Source organism: Diachasmimorpha longicaudata, chromosome 3 (genome assembly GCF_034640455.1).
Source record: "Diachasmimorpha longicaudata isolate KC_UGA_2023 chromosome 3, iyDiaLong2, whole genome shotgun sequence".
NCBI lineage: Eukaryota > Metazoa > Arthropoda > Insecta > Hymenoptera > Braconidae > Diachasmimorpha > Diachasmimorpha longicaudata.
In genome coordinates, this window is record NC_087227.1 from 8,770,597 (window position 1) to 8,791,890 (window position 21,294).

The 21,294-nt window shown below is 38.1% G+C and overlaps 1 protein-coding gene and 1 long non-coding RNA gene across 10 annotated transcripts in view; one reads left to right on the forward strand and one right to left on the reverse strand.

The window, feature by feature from the left end:
* Nucleotides 1-21,294, reverse strand: part of Rbp6 (RNA-binding protein 6) — a 329,371-nt gene that overhangs the window by 267,293 nt on the left and 40,784 nt on the right. The window lies entirely within an intron of this gene.
* Nucleotides 13,922-21,294, forward strand: part of LOC135160137 (uncharacterized) — a 43,083-nt gene continuing 35,710 nt past the window's right edge. For both annotated transcript variants that reach the window (XR_010298507.1, XR_010298508.1), the window contains exon 1: nt 13,922-15,217. This is a non-coding gene — a long non-coding RNA (uncharacterized LOC135160137). The remainder of the gene's footprint in view (nt 15,218-21,294) is intronic.

Sequence of the window (21,294 nt, forward strand, 5' to 3'; positions counted from 1 at the left end):
CGTGGAGTGAGTACAAGGGATCGCCATGAGATCTCCAGTATGGACCTCTCGTATTCTTAACATTCCCATTTCTCTGAACGCTTCAAGTGGTAGAATTTCAAACGCACGATTGCCATCGAACTAAATTACTATCTCCTTCAATCGTTGAAACTCGAATTCCTGGGAAATTACAAGATGCATCGTGATTCCACTGAGAGTGTTATTAGTGATTGCAGACTGCATTCTTGTCAACTTTTTGTCAATTTTTTTCATTATTCAATGAGCCTCATTCCTCTATTTTTCATTCAGCAAATGAGAGGGAGGGCTGTATGGTTTTAGCACTCGATGAACCCACTTTCCAACATTGTAGTTCTCACGAAACTACAGAAAACTACAGGAAAAACAGTTCGAAGATAAATGTTGAATGGAACCATGAAGACCTTTTTAATTAATTTGCCTGTTTTTTAACATAAATCGGTAAAGATTGAACCGTAATTTTCTAGCAACAACATTCGTTTATCTTTACGATTCTACTTGACAGTTTGAAATTAAGGATAATCCCCGGTTGAGTAAGCGAAGGTTTAAATTATGTAGGAAAGGTCAAAGGAACTTGAAAACTAGTAGGTCTGACTAGAAAGGAATGAAAAAATTAAATTCTCGAGAAAAGGTTAAAAAAAATCAGAAAATCTATGAAATTAAAAATGAAAATTATTATCCTCTCATTGTTTAAATAGCGAAGAGTATTACTCATACTTCATCGTGACTTGTTGATAAAAAAAATGAAGAGAACAAAAAAAGCGAAAGGTCTGCAGCACGTGAATAAATGGAATATAAAATCCCTGAGAAGCGCTAAATCTCAAAGACTGAAAATCATTGTCAATAGTTGAATAAAATCGATAAAATCACGGACACAATCGATTATCGTTTGTCCCTCCGTCAATCATGTGTCTCGGGTCGTGGCAGTTTATATCGATGGGGGAGGAAATTGACCGGCTGTGTCCGAGGCGCACCCGTAACCGGAAATTAAACGAGTCACGTGTTCATAATTATACGCATTCCGTCACAGACCAGCGAATAAGATGAACACCATTGAAGATTTTGACAAAGACATTATATTTAACACACTTTGAAATATTTTCATGGGTCAATTACACGTCTTTCACGACTTCACGGAAAAAAAAGAGAAATTAAGGAACCCGAGTTGTTATGATGAAATGAAAAATAAATCTTCAGAGTGAAAATAATTCGTCGGAATGGAACGTGAGACAAATGTCGGGGAGTGGTAGAATGTTGCCGTGTTTCCAGGTGAGTTTATCCACCACGAAAACCGCACAAGAGAGGGGAGAGTGCGCGAGTGAGATGATAAAAGGAATAGGGCGAAGGGATGAGGGAAAAGGTCTGTGTGGGTGTGTGTATGTGTGTAGAGAAGTTGTAATATTACTGGACCCTTTTCTCCAAGCCAACTCGACCAAACTGCCCTCTCATTAGCGCCTCTATTAAGATTTGATTAGTCCTGGAGTGCACCGTGAAATGCCAGACTCATTCACAAAATAATAACCCTCAGCAAAACACCGCTGCCATCGACCCCACTCTTTACCCTTGATTTTTTTTTTCTTATTCTCATTTTGAGAATTAGAATTGGAGAAGTGTTCGAATTTCTTCAACCAAGTGTTCGGACAATGGAAAAAAAAAAATCGGAAAGAATCGTCTGCATGGAGAGAATTTTATGGTTCCGTTAAAATTTTATCGTTGCGTCGTAACCATTTAACACGACTGATGTTTATTATCTCTGTCACGATTTCATTCAGTAGGAATCGACATCATTTACGACTACAAACTCATCGTTGGTGGTAAAACATTGGACAAGAAATTTTTTTTTTTTTCATCAACTCCTGGAATCAGGTGCACAACCATCTACATCCGTTGGCCCTAAGCCTGACCCTTACCACTTACACCAGAGGAGTTATCAGCTTTCCAGAATTTCAATTTTCCAAAACTTTCATTCCAAATTCACATAATTCCCCGGTAAAATGGGAGAATTAAAAAAATAGAAAAATTGCAGTCCCTCCATCCGGAAGCAGGGCACCACAAAATTAGGATAAATATATATTTTTACTAGAGACGCAAGAAGAACAAAATGAACTCTTGAAAAGAGTTACCGGCGTCAAAAATAAACAGAAATTTCTTCTCACATTTTTCTACTCAACTCTCAGACACGGATACACTGCCATCTACATGTATTATCCCTCATCCTGACCCTTCCCACCAACGAAAACTGACAACGTCGCCATATACACCACAACACACACACCCACACACACGGTAAAACTGTGTCTGTATGGGTTATATCCCAGTCGTCTTCCTGATTTATACACTGCCACTGCCAGTCGAGCGCAGAGTACGGTGAGTGCCTCCATTGTTTAACCGAATCGTACTGCGCACCTTTTCAAAACCACTGTTCCTCTCCCTTTTTACTCCCCTCATCACCCCACTACCATTACCCACGTACGTATTCCAGAACTGGTCGAATCCACGCACCGATGAGCATCCATAGGAAAAAATAACTCGATGAATGTATGCAACTGAGAGAAGCGCGGAATAAAAATTTTCTTCAAGGCTTTATTTACTCGAATGGAAAATGGAAATTTTAACAGTCGAGCCTTCTCTCATTTCTGTGTATTCAATACTTTCAATTGCATGAATGAACAAAATTATTCAAAATTTCCGTATAACCCCTCAAAAAATCATGAACATGACCTTAAAAAAAAATCGTTACACCTATCCGACAATTCAATAAATTTTTTTTAACCCCCCTCCCCAGCCCCTACAATCGAGACATCACCTCACGTACTTCTCAAGTCCTGTAATTTTTTTTTGTCCACCAACAATACAAGCACATCTCTTCGAGATACATGGTGCGTACACCTGCGTGGAAACATGAGAGATAGCACTCCTAATACACATACAATCAATCAATCGTTCCGTTGTGTGAATAACCCGGTGGAGAAAATGAATTCCGCATGTTCAGCACGAATTGATACATTAAAGATGACAATGGATGAAATACAACTGAATATATTATTTTTCTTTTCATGATTTTGCAATGGTCGATGTATTTTACAGATGAGAAGAACCCAGTTATCATGTAACAATGTCGTTTAATGGATTTTTGTCCCCAGAGCTTAATTTCCATCACTCTGGAAAAATATTTTTCATTGAAAAATCCCTAGCAGGAAGATACTTCGTGTCTTGTCTTCAAAAGTCTTAATCGAAAAGAAGAAAATTGAGGGGAAGTTTGTTACAACACACATTCCGCGGGTCTTTAAAGAACTTTGAGCTCATTGAGCGCAGCTGTTGACTTATATGCGTTTGTTATTTGAAGCAATAGAAATTTTATTACATCCAGTGAAAACTTTTCCATTTTATTCATTCACTCTTATTTCAACTTTTCCATTGTTGTTTCATTGTGATCGGTCATAATTTGTTGAAGAAAAATTTTCTGAATTCTTCGGGCAAGTCCAACTGACAAAGAAAATTGAAAACAAATGGGAGAAAACTTTCCAATGCTCTTCAATATTAAAAGAAAAATTGATAGTAGACGAAGAATTAAAAGATGTAATGAGTATTGGTGGACTGCAACAGTCGGAAGAGACATACATAGCGTCCATTATGTAATTGTCGAGGATGTAGGGTAAATGTGCATTTGAGTCAATTGAGCGCTTGGTCAGAGGCCTCGTACGCTATCTACATTGAAAAAGAAAAAAAAAGGGGGAGGGGGATTAAATAAAAAATAATGCAAAAGCATTCGCGTTACGTGTGTATACAACGACCTCCGACTCTGGGGTACCGGTTTAGTTTTTATTATATATTGTACCTGCAGCCTTGGCTGCAACATCGCAAGGGGAAACTCTCGGCCGAGTAAACATGAATTTTTCGACTCCTAAAAAATGTAAATAATGACGAAAAAAAAATATACGGCCTAGCTGTCTTCATGAAAATTCAGGGGATTTTATTCTTTTATGGGGTCTAATTTTTTGGTCACTTCCGGGGATCGATCGAGGGGGAAAAAAAAAGTGCAATTGAGTCGATGAGAACGAGGCACGCGAGAGACGAGCCATTAACATTGTAAAATCCTCAGTATATCACGTTGTTTTTTCGGGATGACAGGTTTATGTTGAAAAATTAGGAATTGGTGGTGGAAGCATTAGGGGCCAGTCGCTTCCTTCTTTTTTATATTGACGATAATGAGGGTTATGGGCTCATGGCGTGTTGAATAACGATACCAGTCATGTACTATTTTTGAAATTATACCGATCAGTATGATTTCCAATGCGTGATGACTATCCGGCCGAACGCATTCGAATCTCTACTACTAATCCTGTCATCCAGGCGCGTATAATATATTTTAGTCTCGTTCTCCGTCAAAACAAATTTTTTTTTTTTCATTGAATCTCCCGGTGGAAGTTATAATCTCGTTGAAATAATTTGCGACATCTGTGACTTTCTGCAATTTTTTTTTTCTCTCAACGTCTGGAGGATGGCCGGTGTACCCTGTTGTATTATTTCATCCACGGTTCAATACGAAAATTTTACTCTGTCCTCCTTCTATGCGGAAAAACAACGAGACTGGAATATAAAGCAGTTTAACTTTTTTATCCGACAATTCTGAAAGCTCTGGACCCGCTCTACACCAACCTCCCCCCCCTGTGTACTAATGAAAAGTTTCACAGCATTAATCAATCCCAATCCAAGCTCTCACAAAGGGAGAGTTGAAGATATTTTTTTTTCCTACCTCTTTTTTTCAAGCCAAATGGCTTGACAATTTATCCTCAATTTATCACAGGAGTTTGTACAAAAAAAAATTCAACAAAATCTCTTGCATTCGGTGAGCGAAAGAATGTGGCCTGCCTAGTGATCAATTGTCAATGTACTGTTAACCCTGAAATCAATACTGTCAACACCTTTGACATGACCACCCAAAAGGTGAAAAAAAATGAACAGAGATGAGTAAATAAATGGGAGGGGGATAAAAAAAAAGAGCAGTTAAAAAAGACAGGAAAGCCTGCCTCGACATTGATCCGTTCGATTGGACGTGGAGAGGCCGGTGTATGCGTCGCTTCCCTTCTTATATCGACGAAAAGAGAAATAACGAGCTCGTTATACTCGGTACCCGCGCCTGGAACGAAGAATTTCGTTGGACCTCTACGTCCTGCAACGTGAATGGGGAATATAATGATTGAAAATTCTGCTTCAATGAGAAACGAGGTAAATCGTTGAATTTCAATGAAAATCCTTTACGGTTTTTCAACATATTTTATTTTTAAATCTAATTGACTAATCTCGGAATGAATAGAAGATATTGAAGAAAAATTATTTCCGCATTATGTTGAGAATATTAAAATGAGTAAGAACCATATTGATCAACAGCGAATTGCCAATATTTATCATTCAAAATGCATTAGTGTCTTACTATCTCGTTAACGTCATGAAAGATGAATGTCCAATGAGACTGAAAAGACCGAGTACGGATAAGTAAATCAGACACCTCGGTGTGGCCCGTGTGTACACCAAAGTCCACAATAACCCAGGGCAAATACAAATAAAAGGTTAAACCGTGTTGAAGTCCTCGAGGACCGGTTCGAGTTGCCCTACCACCCGTGCAGCGTCACGCTGTTTGTAATATGCACGTTCACGGATACCAGGGGGAGTCTGGGAGACACTGGAGAGAACCCGTAGACAACCGGATCGCAGTACAACAGCTCTTGTGAGGGCTGTGTCTTGGGTAACGAGCCGAAGATAAAAGTCGGATTCAATATTACAGAAGTGGGAGAGAGAGAGAGAGAAAAAAAAATTTTTTCTGGCTTCGAGTACCGCGATACTGAAATCCAGAACCATGGTACTGAAATCAAGAACCCTGGGTTTATTGAAATAAAAATTATTGAGGAGAGAAACTGGAGAAAAATGTTTTGCCTTGGTGAAGTCCACATAGTGAGAAAAATTCTTGAAAAATTACGTCCCTAATCCATAATCTGCCAGGCTAAACAATATTCCATATTGTTTACAATATTATATTTTCAGGGAACTTTCAGAAAATAGCCGACGATTTGGTCTATTTCAAGCCTACAAGTAAATAAATAATTTCACGATTCAAGAATTGAAGATGTCTCGTCCCATCACCAGAAATTAAACTCAAGAAAAAATCGGTGAATTCGACAGGAAAAGTGAAACTTCATTGAATCACAATTTTATAAGTAGATGCAATTGACAGGCCGGCCTCCTCAATTTTCACCGATAGAATGCAAATGGATTGAAACATATATGGATCTAATAGCAATACTCATGACGCGTGTCCAACTACACTCACCCCATGTGAAACATCACTCGACCCCCCCAAGGGAGAAATTATTTCCCTAACACTTCAGTCCTCCCCCCTTTCACCCCTAACCTCAATTTCTCAAACACGCATATATATGCATCAGGCATACACTTTAACATCTCTTGGCCGCACAAACCCGATGCTTGATCTGACAAATTGCAACGTCATTACTGCCAATTTGTTTACACGCCACCGGATAACCGGTAACACGAGGTAGTCACGTTGTGGAAGGGAGAGTAGAGGATTACGATGAGAAAGTCTGTCTTGTTTAACTTATATACCAGTGTCGATTATTTATTAAAGCTACAATTTGCACCTTGTATAAATAATTGAATACATTAGGGGTGAAAAAAAGGATAATCATCCTGTGTTTATGCAGATTATCACAAGTATCTCACAAGTCGGGGACATGAGTTTTGTGTAATTGTGTTAAAGGCCAAGTGGATCACAGTTACATAAAACACACACACAGATACACAGATATTATTTAAGGTATCAATAACTCATCAAATATTACTCGACTGCAAAACCCTAGGAATTCACAACAAAACACCTTAATTGCAATTAAACTCTTCTTGACTCTGTCTTCCCCATTCCCCATGGGGGGACAGCCCGAGGGATGGGGAGAAGGAGGCGGGGGTGAAATAACTACTGATGAGGAAAATTCGTGAACGTAAAAAAAAAAAGGAGGCGAGTGCATGAGAAACGACTAAGGAAGAGCTGAAGTGGCGATATGCTGGTTATCTCGAGGATAGTAGAGAGTGAGGGAGAAAGAGAGAGGGTGACCGGTGGAAAGAATTACGATCGGTGAGTTTTCCATCTGGCATCGTTAAGGATACCCCAGGCCAGAATTTCCCTCTCCCATGAGAGTTTAAATGAGAGGATGGGTGAGATTGGGTTTGCGGTGTGCTGATCGTTTTATAATCGAATACTCGGATAGGAAGGGAGTAGGGGGGGAAAGGGACTCATTATCGTACACCTTCTTTGCCAAAACATTTCGAGTAGAGGGACCGGTGTCTATCCGCAAAACACTCGACAATCAATTGGATTATTCCACTTCAATTGCCAGCTAACGATCTGCCTCATTTTAACCATGCAAAATACCAGACAGTTTGATGGGGTGGGTTACTTTCCATCTAAGTAGAAGGAAATTTTCGGAGAATATGGAAGAGATTTACAGTTTATCGTGTTAACGTGATACCACTTGATCTGGAATAATTATAATTAACGTTCAGCTTGAATAAAAATTATCGAAAATGTTTTCACAGGAGTGAATCGATAGTAACTGAAACATGATTATTTCATTTGTCAATCGGTGATAATGAGCAACAGACTGAGGAGGATAATTCCATTATTAAGAGATAAATATAAAGAAATGTGAAGATAAATAACGAATGGTGAAGAAAATATTCTCAAAGCGGAATACATCAGAGGATAAGAGATTTATGCGAATGTTGAATGCAACTCGACGATGCATCGATCAATCCTGTCGTTGCTGTGGCACTCTTAGCCTTATAGCTTTCTGGTGCAGTGTGGACGATGAGGATGGGTGTAGGAATATTTACGGAAGAGATCCATGAGTAGCTGTAGATGAGGAACAGAGAGAGGGGACGATATAAAGAGTCGGTGAACGGGGAAGGGTGAAGGAGAAAGAGAGAAAGAACGTGAGAGTGAGATGAATGGAGGTCGTGGAACTCGGTGTAATTAAATCAGCGTCCCATTAGCAGGGGCCCATCGGACCCCGCATCGTCACGGATTCCATTTAATTAATGCAGGGGCAATGCCGGGGCGAAGTAGTTGTGTAGACAGCAACGAGGACAAGGCAGAGTAACGTACATCTACGAGTCACCAGATGGTTTATATGTTATGGTTATACTCTGTATGTTACGCTCAATTTTACTTCGACTTTTTTTTTATTATTGAATTGCAGTGGATGATGAGACTTTGATGATCTAGACTAGGATTTTTTTTTTCATGTGTTTTTTTTTCCATTCGAGAGTGCACAGTCCATTTGCATTCTGTACGTGTACATTATTCTAATGTTTAGTCGATAGATTTCATGGATTTATTTATACCCCCGATGTCTGACCAAAGGAAGGGTATATGTATGCTTTTGACATTTGGTAACAAAACTCGTTAGGTCATCTATCTGATTTAGTCTGTCTGAATTTGTCTAATTAATTTATCGGAGTTTCACTGATCTCTTTTCTAGTCTCATAAAAAAAATTAAAATTAAATGCAGAATGACTCGAGTGATAATATTTAACTCATAATGCGCCCTCTTTATTGGCAAAGATAATAGTAAATGTTGGAGAATTGTATAAAACAGAATTCAGTTAATTCTCCCTTCGTTATTTGATACTCTTTCTTTCCCTGTGTTTACCCCAACTATGGAAGCACTTTTTTTTTCACTCCATGAAAGCGACAGATGGCTCAGTGAAAAGTTTTCACTCGCGAAACGAGCTTACGATTAACATTGCCAGTTTATTACCCCAGCCCTCTTTATTTTCTACTCTTTCGTTAAACCCTGTTTTTCATTTCCATCTTCATCCCAATAATTAGATTCACTTGTCACGGCCAATGATAGAAATTATTGGTGATTTTCCCTCGAATTAATGACATCTAATTGGCTGATTATTCCATGGTTGAACAGGATTTTCGATGATTTAACAAATATCGATAGTAGTGTAACAATAATTTGAGTTTGCAAATACATTCAAAGTCACGATGCGCTGCGTGGGTATAACTCTGGCGCTCCAGCTATTATGGCCATTCCGAGAATATTAATTAAAGACGAGGACGATAAAAGCCGACGCTATAGAAACTACCAGAGTTCTGAGAAGATCTCCGAGGTCGCAAAATCGACGCAGTTATTCAACTGAATGTAACATCCATTGGATTATTTTAATGAAAATCAATGGGACAACATCTGAAGCAAACCAAGACGACAGTACAGTCTCGTCAATCAGGATTCAGGACTCAAAGTGACAATCACTGTTTACAATTTTTTGCTGAATCAATGGACATTGTCAATATCATTATTTCAATTACCATTGAGCCGCAAAAAAATATATAAATGTTCCGTTTTCTGTGAAACCTGAAGTCTAACAATTATGTCTTCCGAAATGACAATTCGCCTCACTATCTTTCCTCATTTATACTGATAAAAATAATCATAAAAAAAATTTCTTCACCCGATAGATTTGCAATAAAAATAAATAATCCATTTCAACAACTTAATTCAAAAAAATCACCGTCAAAACATTGAGTACCACTGTGTGAATGCACTTTCCTCTTTCTCCGAGTCTCGCCTCATACTTTTCAGCCAGACGCCCTTGAGTCTGATTATACGCTGCCCCCCCACCGCAACCACCGAGATGAATCATATTTTCATTTTTTTTTCCCCTCTCCATTTATGCTTCCATCCTCACTACACCTCCTCCTCCTCCACCTCTTTCCCACCCACTCCCTACTTTGTACATTTACACATTCTCGGTGGTATATTCTCGTGAATGTACATCCCCCCGTACAATCGTGGGTCACATTATACAATCCAACGAGTTTACAAATTTCCCCCAGTTATGTTCAACGAAATCAAAACAAACAGACGTCGGTTGGAAGGTAATAAAAGTTTTTCTAGCGTGAAAAATTCTCACATTTTGGGTGTACACACATATCAAAAATTATTTGTACAACACGCGAGAGTGAAAGAAGTGAGGATGATTATAACGAGCTAAGGGTGAGGGACATGAGAATGTATATCCATTTTAGAGGTGTCTACTCGTTTTGCAATTGGAATGCAAATTTCAGAGCAACTCTGGTCTACATGAGGCTTTGGCTTCGAAACTTTCATAATTCACTATCCCTCAACCCGTACTCGTAATAAATTCTCTATGTATACCAGGTTCACGTTAATTCGAATGAGTTGAGAGGTGGAATGGGGTAGGGAAAATGGAAAGGGGGATAAAGTGGAGGAAATTGAGGTTAGGAAAAGGGTGAGTACTTCTGTGAAACTCATACTCATAGGGATAGTTCAAGTGAAATTGTGGCTTCTTGGGATGAGGGGAGAGGACGAGGGTTGAGAGGAGCTATAGGAAATGAAATGACTATAATGAGAGACAACGGATGGCTAAATCGGTGAATTTAACCCCCAAATTATCCGACACAAAATTCCACTAACAAATTGATAATTAATTTTTTTCAATGCATCACTTCCTTACTTTAAAATTCATTGGCACTATTGCTTAACCCCAGTCCCATTGGAATACCATAAACAATTGAGTATTTTTCGGTTTTACAATTCACTTGCCAAAATATTGAGCACAACTCCTTCCGCTCGTCCATAAACACCCGATCATTTTATTTCCCTTGAAATATTCTCCCGAGATTTCCGGGAGTAGCGATCATACGGTTCGATAAATATTTGTATTATTTTATTGGCGAGTGAAAATGCGGAGAGCTTTTAACAATTGCCAATACGTCTCGAGGTGCTCGCATTTCCGTGAAGCGTTCATCCGTGAATGGGGAAAAATCACCGGATGCCAATACATTTTTTTTTTCTCTTTTCAAAGCGAAGCGTTATCATCATGGTGAATTGAGGGGTTTTCCATTAACAATGGAAAACAATTCAACCGCACTAGTTTCAATCACAAGTTTTTCCCGGTGGATGATATAAATTCTGAGATTCTGACGAGGGAAATGAATTGTAGGAAAACTAGTTATTTATAGAAATGAAGAGAGCGAACGGGAATCTATGCGTGGGAATAATAGACAAATCAGAATCTAGGGTATCAAAACTTAGAGATGCGTGAACTATATAAAAATTAAAGACATTCGATCCACGTCCACAATGATTACGTAATAGTTCATTTTTGTTTTCAGAAATTTTACAGTGTTTCTAGCATTTTTGGGCTCCTTGAATAGTTCGAAGACGTCGATTGGTAATTTTCCAATAGAATGTCCCTCACTAATCATAATATTAATATTTTTATCCCTCGAAATACTCCTCATCGATATAAAAATTCGTGACAATATTGATATTTCGGAAGAAAAAAATCAAGAAAACGATTGAAAAGTTGAACAAACAGAAAACCCTGGACAGGGGTTTTTCAAACACACGTAGTCATACGTAAAGAAAAGAAGGAGGTTGGAAATGTGGGGTGAGGGGGCTACGGTACAGGCCGTTATGGATGCAAATCCTCATACGAAACGTATAAAAGATTTGCAAGAACAAATACCAGTCTCTGACGCCCCGGACTGGAGTTTCGACTGACTTTATATATGTATACACTACTTTTTTTTTTCCTTCGTCTTCACTCTCTCCTCCCCCTTGGGATTCAAATGAGGATAAATATTTATAAAAGTGAGGAGAGAGAGAATACAAACCGATAGAGCTACGCTCGCAGAAGACGGAAGAAAAAGTCTTTGCAAAAATAAAGTAGAAAAAAGTAACAAAAAAAATATATTTCACCTCATATTTCACCGTGAAATAGCAAAAATCATCATTCATTATGAGAACATTTCCAAGTGCAATTGCACTTTATCAATATCGTAAAACGGAATGTCAAATTGATTTTTTTCCTCGGATAAATTTGAAAAATAGTTTCTTCACGTACGAAACGTGTAGATCGAGCGTCAATAGAGATTGAGAGACGGAGAGTGAAAAAAAAATGATTGAAGAAAAAAAAAAATACCAGACGAGATGAAGGCGTCTGGGACTCCATTTCGGTTGGCAGAATGGACTCCTTTTCTCCAAAGGGAAAAGCCTGAAAGCTACCGTTGAGAGACGGGCTGCCTTCGAAATGTCTGAGATATACCCCAATGTGAACGTACACCGGATGCGTATTCATACCCCATGAGTATCCCCTCCTCCAACCCCTGGTCGCGCTCATTTTAACACAATCCAATACTGACACGCTTCAAAATCGCCGACTCTTCATCGAGAAAATCACTTTATTGACGAAATCAATTGACTAATAATTGCAGACAGCAAAAAAAAATTCAGCAAAAATTACCGATTACTAAATCGAGGCTCGATTATCGATAAAAATGTATTTCCGTGTATAACGATCCTTTTCCATTCAATTCTGAAGGAGCGGATCATGTTTGCCATCGAAAAACAAAAAAAAATCCTTCCACTCGTAAAATCAAGTTTCTATTCACAATCGGAAATTCAACTCCATTGACATGCACTGAACAAAACCTACAAAAATCAAAGTTCGATAAACTTTATGTTACACTGGTCCATTCTCGGTTACAATTAAATCCCCGGGAGAACGAGGTGAATGAAAATCTCCTCCAATTTCCATAATTAGCATTGGTATGACTATTCAATAAAAAAAAAGTAGAAAACAATCTGTGATCTCTCGATGTTTCGTCCAGACATTTGCCACTGTGATGTCGATAGAGGGGTAGACAGTGTGTTGTTGAGTACATTGAAATAGGGTGCAAGTGTAGGTCAAGGGCAACGACCTACTGCTCGAAGGGGTGAACCCTCGTTACCCTAACCCATCCAAGGAAACTCCCTCAGTCCCTAAAAAGCCGTTGCCATGGTAAAAAGGGGTGGTTACAACGCGTTTTTTTTCACAGCCACGACTTTTTGATGCCTCTGCGACAGGTCTATCCCTCCCCCTGAGTGCTTCAACGAGCCGTTTAATATTTCGCATCGAGTTGAAATGGAGGTGAAAAATCGAAAGTAAATGTGTTTACTTCAGGGGGCCAGTCAATCCGTAAATAATGGAGATGATACCAGCAAACGATTTTGGAGCGAAGTGATAAAAACTGTTCAAGTCAGTCCAATCGTCAACAATTAATGAAAAAAAAAAATTCCACCAAAAAATTCATCTTTGATTTTATATTTCTGAGGAAGGCAGTGATCCAGAGGATTGTAAATACTTCAAAGTTATGAACAAACTTCAAGCAAATTTATCCATACGATTGTTCGACCCTTAAACCCCCGAATATTCCCTAAATTAAATTTTCCCCTCACAAAGGTTCCCACCAGTGCCCAGAATAGTGCGTTAATACATCTCTCCGACCATCCAAAAAGGCCGTCACAATGGATCGACGTTGGTCCCAACAATCATCAATTACGTCGTATAACAGGAACAACACATCTCTCAAGTCGAGACGCCTTTTGATTTGGCCAATTATCAACCCTCCTGACAGCCTACAATCTCTCCAACTTCTTCAATAGAACCCCTTCCCCAAGTCAACGTCTCCCTGTGTCTCATCGATCTTGATAATCGGACATCTACGGGGTAGTAGTGATGATATCGCTGAGATCAGACATCTGATATTCGACACCTCAGTGTTAATAAGTCAGAGATAAATTCCTATTGGTTCAATCTAATTTAATCGTTCACCTATTCCCATCAATAGTACTGTTTGACTTGATCCGTTGAATTTTTTTATTATTACAATTACACGGCGAACTCAAATCAGGTGATTTTAATGTGAAAACAAATGTTGAAGAATAAAAGTACGAAGGACAGATAGCATCAAAAAGCAACCGTAGTTGGTTTGTGAGGGGCGGCAAGGGGGGGGGGATCGGAAAGGGGGCTTCAACTCGCGTGCAAAACCGGTCGGTCATTACATCCGTAAATATACGAGGCGACGCACACGTCAATTAGATTGGCCGGTTGCGCAACCCGCTCGTGCGCGCGCCACTGCCACCCACTTCGTTTATACTGACGCACACGATAACATGTGGGTAACTTGGTACCCAGTTTATTTCAATTCATCAACACGTGGTGTCTTCCTCCATCATTCTTCTGGGAACAACTGATATATATTTTTTTTTAATTTTTTCACTTGATTACTTTAATCATTGAATTAATTTCAAACAAACTTTTTAATTGTCCTCGTACGGAGAGTAATGTTGAGAAAAACAAAAATTCTAGTGCACCAGAAATCAGCCAAAAGTACGTTAAACTGACATTTTTAAAAACATTCTAAATCAGTGCAGAAATTTGTCTGGTGTTTCATCAATTTATATAAACAAAACAATAAAAAAATTGTCAGTGTTACAGTTGCACCGTAATTTTAACCCAATACTGCAATGTGTTTGGCAAAAATTCTCTGACGTGTACGGTAAAGTGAAGAAAAAAAAATATATATTCTTTTCCAAAATAACAATAGGCAGTGACCCGGATATCCTGTGTTACCCCGAGGAATGGCAAATCCCCTTGGTTTGACCTCGGAAGCCCCAGGAGGCGGTGAACCGGTTTTTCTTCGATCTTCCACTCAAATCGATTCTCCGAAGTGATGCCGGAACTGAAAACCAGCGCAGGGCACGAGAACGGAAGATCCACCCTTCTTTTTTTTTTTTTTTTATTTATCTCCCTGTCGAATGATCGCTGAACTTATTCTCCTCGTGAGAACAACAACGAGTCACGACTGTGAAAGAAGAGAGAAGGGCAGGGGAAGAATGAAAATGAGAAAGTAAAGGAAAAAATGAGGATGAGAGAGGATGGGAGAGGGAAGAAAAAATGAGAGTCGACTCTCGAGCGTTCTTGAACTCAGCTGAGATTCGATTTTGCTTGAGGATTGATGAATGGGCGGAGAGTGGTTCCCTTTGGCGGAAAGTGGGCAGCTACGGCCTTGCCTCGAGTTTCACTCAGTCTCTCTATCTCACTTTTTCTTCTTTTTTCTTTATTTTTTTTTTTTCTGCAACCGTGTTTCCCTTTATCTTCCACCTCTCCTCGAGGACATTCACGAAGAAATCCATGGTTATTAGCATTAAAGAGCGGACTGAGGACACGGTTTACTCCTCCCTCTTCGTGTCGGCACCTACAGAGAGGGGGAGAGAATCGAGAGGGAGATGGTTTTCACAAAGGACGCGGCCTTCGTCCACAAGACTGGGTAAGTTTATGTGCTGAGGATGTTACATGGGAGAAAGAAATATCGAGATTTTCGTCCTCCATTCCAGAACTAAAAATTTTCAAAAGTGGTCTACGTGTGACAATATAAAAAAAAAAGATAAAAAAGCTATTAAAACTGAAGAAGAAAATGAATAAAAATGATCTCTTCATTCCATTCGCTATAAATAATGAGAGACGAGAGAGTCTTTAATTTTATTAATTACTCATCGATTATGATATACCCCAGAGTAGAGTCAATAAATTAAAAAACGTAAAGAAGAAGCACCAGGCGTGGCTCATTAATGTTGGATCATCGCGCAATAAATAAGAAAGTGGAAGCAGAGGAGGCGATAAAAAAAAAATCAAGAAAAAAAAACATGAAACACTGAAAGAAGATGAGTAGAGGGAGAATGAGGCACGTGGCTTATTAGCCGATCGTTGGACGATAAATATAAAGCCCAGTTCTGGCCGCACAAAATTAAGCCGTTTCCCCTGTGTATGTGTGTGTGTGTATAGGCCACCATAACACCTCATAAATCACCCCGGATTATTCACCGTTGAGTAAGAAGCCAAAACAAACCCCAAGTGAATAAAAAAAAAATAATTGAGGGAAAAAATTTTAATTTTTTTAATGATAAATGTACATCTGATGCTGGAAAAAATGATTCAACATGTTTGCTGAGGTAAAAATACTTTGAAACTAGAGGAAGAATGGAATGAAAAGGAAGTAGCAAGGGCAAAGCCAGTGGGCGCTCTGGTTTTGTATCCCACGATGATCCCGTGGCGATAACCCACTGACACGGCCTTCCCAGCATCGGCCAACCAGTATTCAGTATATATTGTGAAGAGGTAGTTTATTATAATAAACCGTACGGAAAAATATTTCTCTTTCAGAATTGAATAAAGGAGAAAAAGATAGTGGTGGAGTTGTTGAAAAATTATGATATTCAACGATAATATTTGAGAACAACTGAGATAATAATGAAAAAAATTTTGGGAAAATATGAATCTCGGAATGAATCGGATAATTATGAATAATTGTGTCCGACGATGAGGTTCAAGGCAAACCAGTAACACTGGGGAAACCATTTTTTTTTATCAAGGATATACTGTTTGAATATTTTCAAGAAAAGAAAATTTTTGTGAAATAATAGTCATTGAATTTAATTATGTGATAAAGAACATATGGAAGAAGTAATTTATCCAATGAATTAAATAGCAATTTAATAAACTAGTTTGAGTTAAATGAATCATTTTTTTCACCATGTAATGTCTTGATATAAGACAGTAGTTCTTCGACTGCAGTTATCAATACTCAATACTGCAGATACTACTGTCCTTCGCGACACGTGATAGCGGTAGTGAACGTGGGTCGAATCAGTACATCGTTGCCAATAAGTTGAGTAATAAACGCTCGTTTCGATAACGTCTTAATTGCAGTCCAATCGTCCACCTCGCAATTTTCACTGCACGCGTTCGATTTTAATTGAATTAGCAATTAAAATGACGATTATATCTTCTGCACACTGGCATGTTGTAAATCTTCCCTCATCCTTTCACTTAGGTTTAAAAATATTGAAATTTTTTAGAGTTTTGTTTCAGGCACCCGAGAAGAAAAAAAAACCAGGCACAAAATTTAATTTATCTCCTTTCAAAGAAGAACAGAAAGAAAAATTATTGCACATGAAGTATTTTTCGGCGGGACAGTAATTGGTGTTTACTCCTTGTTCCATTGTATAAGTGGGATATATCGAAATGTCCTCGAAGCCTGTATATCAACGTGAAAGATCTCCAGACCGTTTCGATGGTAAAAGTACTCGTGAAATCCCCGGAATCTCAACAAAATCCAAAATCTCATGTATTGATTCATCTTTTATCGTTAAAAAATCACGTCTTTTCAGTAATGAGAATCCATGAACTGCACAACTGTGATCACATTTGATCATTTTATGATTTATCGAGTAGATTGTTGAAAAGGAAAATACAACGAGTGCCATTAGGAAATTTCTGATCGAAAACGACAAGAGCACTTCAGTTGTTCTCGAGGTATCGAAACTTTTCGACTTCAACTATTGAACAGGTGCTTCTCGTGCCTCGATATTCCTCCTATTAACGAAATTCAGAAATGGCGATGAGACTTCCCTCCGAGTTTTCAAGTGGACGACGATCTATTTACCTCACATTGACTCATATTAAATTCACCAAAAATCATGAAAAAAAAACATCAAATTATCTAACCCTAATATCTAAGTCCGAGTCCCAATAGAAAATAGTACAACTAGCCACATAATATTCCATAAAATCCACCCGATCTCATTTAATTTTCAATCGTCATCCAATCACAAATTAATGGACAATTAAATTATTCAATCATTCTTGTGCCTAAATTTCCAAGAAATTGATCAGTAGATCGATGATATCCACAGACTGACATATCGATTTAATCGATAAGTTAGTACCCCTTTCCCTTCACCCCCTGCACCCGTCCATTCAGCACTCCAAAAAGGGCGTGTCAGTAAGCACCGTCGGACATCGTTATTAAGCGCATATAAATTAGCATATAAATTGTGCGCAGGGTATATACCGGTGTGCAATAGCTCGCTCATACCCATAGAGTGGCTTCCAACCTCCTCCACTCACTCTATCTCTCTCTACAACTCCTCTATGCCAGTTCTGCATAATCCAGGAGGGCGTCCCAACCACTGTGTGTACTGAGCAACTACCCTTTTCCATATCCCAATCCTTATACATTTGGTGAGGTTCAATATATCCAAAATATATGGATGTATATTCCACGGTGAAATTCAATCTGAATTCAATACATTGGCAGGTATGGAAATAATATTGGAGTACACTGGAATATAAGTCATTTAAAACAATGAAAATCATTGTGGATTCAATGAGTTGCAGCCCTTCGAATGCCTGAATGTATAATAAATTGAAAATAATTTCAACATTATTTTGAATTAAACGAAAGTGTTTGTATTTTTTTTTTTAAATTGTGTAAATCGTTATGCGATTGTGAGCAGCAGTAACTAACGCCATTAATCGAGAACTAGAGGGCAATATATCGAGACAGAAAAGCACTTCTATTCAACGCCCAATTTCATCGTGTACAATCAACAGAATACAATGAACCAAATAAATTTGTTAAGATTGTGTAAATTTTGTGGTGTACGCCTGCTAGAGATTTGTCGACATTATGTGGTGTATGTGAGACATTCTCAAATAAAATTGATGGTGTAACTTTCGAAAATTTGAATGAATATGAATCACCAAGAATTTAAACAATGAAAAAACAAATAACTAAATTGAGTACACTAATCATGGCCTATTTCTACTGCATGGCGTAACAGAAAGACTGACTATAACCATCACTAGGTTGATTACCATTATTAGCAAGTTGTGAGAATGTACAAATCTCATTTCCTAAGTCGTTAAACCAGACATATTCAAACAATAAATAAACTACCAAAAGCTATAATTTATCATTCATAGTACCTATTTAAATTTAATTAATGCCATAAGAATTGCCTATTTTCTCGCAGTTATTCACAAAAATCTACTCTTTTATTATTATATGGCTTAACATAAAATATTAAAATGAACGTAATTGTTCATCATCGCTCAAAGTTTCTAAGTTCTTTGAACTCTCCAACTAAAACACATGCTACAGCATCATCAGCGGAAAAATTTTCTTGCCTAAATAGAATTTACGAAAATTCTGAATAAAAACCTGACGTTATTGAACCATCAATATCTACCATGCGTAAAATGCTAAAATTTCGATTGATCAACTCTTCTTTCAGCAATTCAAAAAAAAAGGGTTCTTCAAATTTCCCTCTACCGATCACCATAAAAATCGTTCCCTCGTGGTATTTTTATGTCTGTTGGATGTAAAATCTACTAGTGGCTTCAGTTTCCAATTTTTTTTCATCATAATAAAACGGGCTGATCGTTTACTACGAAAAAATAAAGCTCACACGAGAACCCTTTTACGTATTCCATGAGTGAAGGATCATTTCCCATTGAATTAATCAACAGGATACCGTAAAGAATGACAAAGAAAGCTGTTATCAGTGGAGAAATGGTTGCAAAATTTTGTGGTGCTGACAATGAAACACCAGGTGTCAGTTTCACTTATCGATTGTACCAAAGTGGCAAGGACGAACTGCCTTACCGCGAGTCGATTATCGTAACATACTAGGGCATAGTCGATGGTGTGTCGTGAGGTAAAGGTCGAAGGTAAATACTTGACAAAACTATTTCTTAATTATTAGAAATAATAAACTTTATAAATGGCAAGTCGTCAATAGATCCAAGATGGCCATCAACGATTGTAAAAATATTGAAATAACTCCCTATGGGTATTATAACATAAAAACATCGGCCATTATTTTTCATTATAACAATTTTAATTCAGTAAAGCATTTACCTAACACCGGATACTTCAGAGAAAGTCAGAAACTACAAGTTATCACCGAATAAAATTCTCTTAAGGGTCGGGATAATTATTTATCGGTCTCATCAAACTTTTATAATCCATCCTCGTCTCAGTTTCAATTCCTTCACTTTTACCTCTTCCGTGAACACCCCCTGGGGCAACTTTTTAATGAGTTTCAAAACGTCATAAATGATTCCCCTGAATTCGTGATATTTTTCAAATAATTTAAAACGACGATTTAGCTCGAGTCCTAGAATATTTTATACCTACAGACACTTTAGCACGTTGAAGAATAAGAAGAAAGGGTAAAGAGGGGGTTTGAAGGAGGGAGGGGGGGGATCAAAGTAGAACTTTTGGATGAAGGAAGAGCCTGTGCTACCCTTCGACGGGACTGGAATAATTTACGAACGTGCAGGAAGCACTAAAATTCTTCCCCCGTTCTTGGACAATTTCTATGGATCGTGGGAAAATGTCTAGTAGATGCCTTGTAGCAAAAACCTACAGCTGACCAATTTTTAACTCAACAACTTTTTTCCCTTCCTCCCTTTCCCTCATATTTTTTTTTTTTAGTTCTATACTTTACTTTTAAAAACATTAAAATTTTTCTCGAGTAAAGTAATGGCCAAGGTTGACCCCAAGAAAATAAAGTGAAAACTTTGTCGACAAGTCTTTCCCGGAAATATTAAAAAAATTTCTTGAATTCCATCCACACGACACATTATTTTCGATTTTATATCCGTTTTTATTAGCATAATTGTCGGAAACTTATCTCTCCCAGGGATTTTAAAAAAATATATATCGATAAATTACGTAAGAGTTGATCACCTTGCCCCATTAAATCTTGTTTAGTTTGTGTTTCATAAAGGAGGGGAAATAGCTGGCTATAACTCGAGAGCATTAATTTTTACGATCTCATTTTTTGATGATGAAAATGAGAATTTGTTGAAACATCTGCGGTTGGTAAATCATCAACTCGTCCTCAAAACCACTATTACTCCTCTACTTGTGACAAAAAAAAAAATCCACCAACAAGCAGGTGAGCGTAAAAACCATAGTATACCATTAAAAATTCACAACAGGAACATTTCCGCAGGAAATTAAGACTCCATAATACAACAGAATGAGAGTCGACAGAAAAAAAAATTGTATCGGGACGACCTTCGCATCGACTAACTATGGGACCTGATTTTTATCATCATCATGTAGACACTCGTATTAAAAGTGATTGTACGGCTCTCAAAGTGCGTTATGTCTTGGTCGTATCGTATTTCCATAAGATAAAGAGTTGAGGGGAATGGGGGTGAAGGAAGAGGTAGTACTTTGCCGCATGCGGTAGATACGGAAGTCGAGTTCACTTGAGAAACGAGAAATGCGAGGAAAAATAACGAAAAAAAAGAAATAATTCGAAGAGAGATAGAGGGGCGGAGGGGTGGCAGGGCGGGAGAGAGAGATGAAAATACGAGGAGTAATAGTGGGAGGAAGAGTACTCTCTAGAGTGTTTATCGAAGGTTACGTAAACATCTACTTGGACGCCTTCGTAACACAGAAAAGACCGTAATACAATAACGATGATGAATTCTACATAAATAATTTTCATAAACTTCCCCCTAGAGGAGATGCATAAATGGAATTTT